At 41.1% G+C, this 3640-nt stretch overlaps 1 pseudogene; it reads right to left on the reverse strand.

Moving 5' to 3' along the window:
* Positions 1 to 421: 421 nt before the first annotated feature.
* LOC134738474 (cell division cycle protein 27 homolog) lies at positions 422 to 2324 on the reverse strand (annotated as a pseudogene).
* Between the last annotated feature and the right edge of the window lie 1316 nt (positions 2325 to 3640).

The following is a 3640-nucleotide window of genomic DNA, read 5'->3' on the forward strand; positions in this document are numbered from 1 at the left end:
TTTTCAGTGTTTTTTTCTATTATCCAATAAGTGAATTATGCTATTCCTTTCCAATTTCCCAAGCACTTTTTGTCCCAATCACCAATTTTGTGTTCGAAGAAAATGTAACAAATCAAGTAACAAAACTAAACAAGCAAACAAACAAAACACAACTACAGTATCTGCAAAAGTTTTGTAGAAGACTGAAACTGTTGAGTATAAGCATCACGTATTCTATTATCATTAGTTAACTGAAGAGTTTGTTAAAGACATACATTTCATAAAAAAAGTTAGTTTGAAGTTATTGACCAGTATGTACCATTCTTAAGTATTAGTAACAAAGTTCATGACAATAAAAAGCTATCTAACAAGAAAAATCAGTGACTACCAGCACCATCAACAAGACTTTGTCTTTACAATTCATTACCACTTACCATGCATTGCAATGTCTAGGATTGACTCTGATAGCATTTCGAAAACAAGCTAACACTTTGTCCAATTCTTCAGTTAAGACAAACTCTCGCCCTAATAAAGTACAGGCATAAGCATAATTTGGATCCACTTGGATAGCTGTCTGGAAGAATTTAAGTGCAATATCGTGTTCCTGTTGCAGACTGAAACAGTTCCCTGCAGCACACCAGGCCTCTGGCGAATTTTTATCCATGTCTGTTAAGTCTTTTGACAGAAATGAAAGAGTGACATCTTTTTGAAGATGCCAAAGTGTTGTAGAGTAGATTTCCATGCCTTTGACTCTATAATTCTCAATTCTTCTAACCTCTGAGAATATTCTTTCAGCTTGCATGTACTCTGAAAGTTCAAAATAGGACCTTCCAATTTGGCACAGTACCCAACCAGTATTGTAGTGGTGAGAAGGTAGATGGCTCAAAATATTTTTAGCTTCTTTGCAGTGGTATGAACATAAAGCTAAATAACCTTTCCCCCTTTCATGAAGAAGGCTCATCAAGCCTTCTGCTGCTGCTTTTTGTAGATTAAAAGCCTGAATCTGAGGTGTGATTGTGGATATTTCCTCTTCTGAATTGATGGAAGAGTCCAATTTTGTAATTTCCAGGTTGTCATTTATATTAGATTGAGTTATTCCTCCTTTATTAGTTTTACTTTTTGTTTTTCTGTTTAGGATTTTAGGTGGAAACTTCATTTTTAACTTCTTCCTATTCTCCTTGGTTGTGGAACTGTCACTAGTAAAGAGTCATGAACTTCTTCGATGCAGTGCATTTGGGGGAGATGTCATAGTGGGGCTCATTACCTGAGGTGTTGTAGTTATTTATGGACCAGAACTTTCTGTTAGTGGAAGAATTGGAGTTACCTCTTGGCTATTTCCACTCTGTGAGAAGACAGACTTTGCTCCAGTTTGGCCAATTCTGGCAACAGACTTTTTTGAAGGGGCTCCGGTGGATGGCACATCAATTACAGAAGGTGTATTAGTGTAGTTTTGTAAATAAGATCCATCTCCAGGACTTGGGGTTTCTAATGGCAAAATCCCAAAACGTGGGGTAAATGGACTAAGCTGCTGGTCCTGTTAATAAACTTCGACCAGTTTTTGGTTTATTTTGAACCTGTTTAGATAATATGGAAGTTCCTCTTCCCAGTGGGACAGTTTCAGGTGAAATTACAGCTGAATCAATAAAAGACACTGGGGAATCTGTATTCAAGGAGTACTTTGAATTGAAGGATTCTAAATTGACTCTGTTTAATTCAGTTGTGTCCTGGGGTGTTTCCATAAGAATGGTCTCAGGTTGCCTGTGACATAAACTGTGATTAGGTACTTGTGTTGTGCAAGAGTTGGGCAGACAGTTGCTAAAGTTCTGTAAAGATGTGAATTTAAATGTTTGGTCAGGATCTGGCTTTTCACCTATTTCACATAATGATTCAAAGGGATACCAGAGGAAAGGATTTAAACTAAGCCTCTTTTGGTAACATTCTTTTCCTTTAGCAAGCCGATCTGTCTTGCAATATACACGTCCCAACAATGGAAGGGGAAAGCAAACTGAATCACCAAACTCAGTAACAATATCATCATGGCTTTTCTGCTTATTAAACGCTCCACCAGATAAGATTTGTTCCCAGTCTGCAAGCTTACTGAGATCAACACAACATTTTGCAAGCAGGTATTTGCATTGCAGTGTAGGACAACTGTGTCTTTTCAAGAGTCTATATGCTTTATAGGCCTTTCCTGGGAGGTAAGAACAGGTCGCCATTAAAAACAAGGCTTCTTCTGAGTGTACTTCTGCATAAAGCCGTTCTGTGAGGAAAACCCCATCTCGGTAAGCATAGTGGTTTAGTGCTTGCCATATAGCAGCCTGGACGGGTTCCTGCAGCACTGTCATCCTCTAAGCAAAGGCCCAATTTCTGCAGTGCCTTAGGAAAACCCCACCCCACCCAACCCCCTCCCCCCTGTAGCGGCTCTGGCCCGGCCAGCCTCGTCTCATTTAAATTCACCAGTTACCGGGGGAATGGGGTGGCCGAGCCAGAGTGACTTCTTTATCCGGCTGACTCTGGAAAGCCTGGCCCCTTGTGATCCATTGCAAAGCGAAAGTCACCTTATGTTTGGGAAACAGATCCACTCCCAAGTTCAGTGGAGGGATGTGGAATGTAGGACGAAGGTGTCTCTTCCTTCTGATTTGGTCTGCACAGCGGAGCCTAGGGCTGGAGTCCTCTCTGTGAGGACCGCTGACTCCCTCTACCTTGGGTTCCATTGGCCCCACCCTGGGACATGGGCCTTGGCAGATTCTGGACCTTCCTGGCCATTAAGTTGCTGTCAGAAACCCCATCTCGTGTTCCGATGCCCCGAATAACTGTGGCTCGTGCCTCTCTGGAAACATTGGAAATCTCTCCTCTACACATCGTCACCTAAAACCCCAGGAGCTCGGGACACACGTCTGCCATCCACCTCACTGCTTTCGGGAGAGAATGCTGAGAGTCTCTTGCCAACTTTCTCTTGAGTTGAGTTCTTCATGGGTGTGTGGTTAAGACGTAGTGAGACCAGATGTATTAACTCAGGCCGGGTGCTGGTGGCTCATGCCTTTAACCCCAACACTTTGGGAGGCCGAGGCTGTAGGATCCCTTGAGGAATCGCCTAACCCTCGGGAGGTTGAGGCTGCAGTGTGTGAGCCATAATGGTGTAATTTGGATCCAGCAGTTTTCTAAACAGTCATTTTGTAGAATCTGCAAAAAGATATTTCTGAGCCCATTGAGGCCTATGGTGAAAAGGGAAATATTTTCAAATAAAAAGAAAACAGAAGCTTTCTGAGAAACTTCTTTTTGATGTGTGTATTCATCTCACAGTGTTGAAACTTTTTTTTATTGAGCAGTTTGGAAACAGTCTTTTTGTAAAATCTGGAAAGGGATATTTCTTAGCCATTTGAGACTTAAGGTGAAAAAGAGATATCTTCACATAAAAACTACACAGAAGCATTCTGAGAAAGTTCTTTCTGATGCGTGCATTCATCTCACAGATTTGAACCTTTCTTTTCTTTGAGCAGTTTGGAAACAGTCTTTTTTTAAAATATGCAAATGGATATTTGTGAGCCCTTCACAGCCTATGATGAAACAGGAAGCACCTTGACATAAAAACTAGACAGAATATTTCTGAGAAAAGGCTTTGCAATGTGTGCTTTCATCTCACAGACTTGAATTTTTCTTT

Source organism: Pongo pygmaeus, chromosome 17 (genome assembly GCF_028885625.2).
Source record: "Pongo pygmaeus isolate AG05252 chromosome 17, NHGRI_mPonPyg2-v2.0_pri, whole genome shotgun sequence".
In the NCBI taxonomy this organism is placed as follows: domain Eukaryota; kingdom Metazoa; phylum Chordata; class Mammalia; order Primates; family Hominidae; genus Pongo; species Pongo pygmaeus.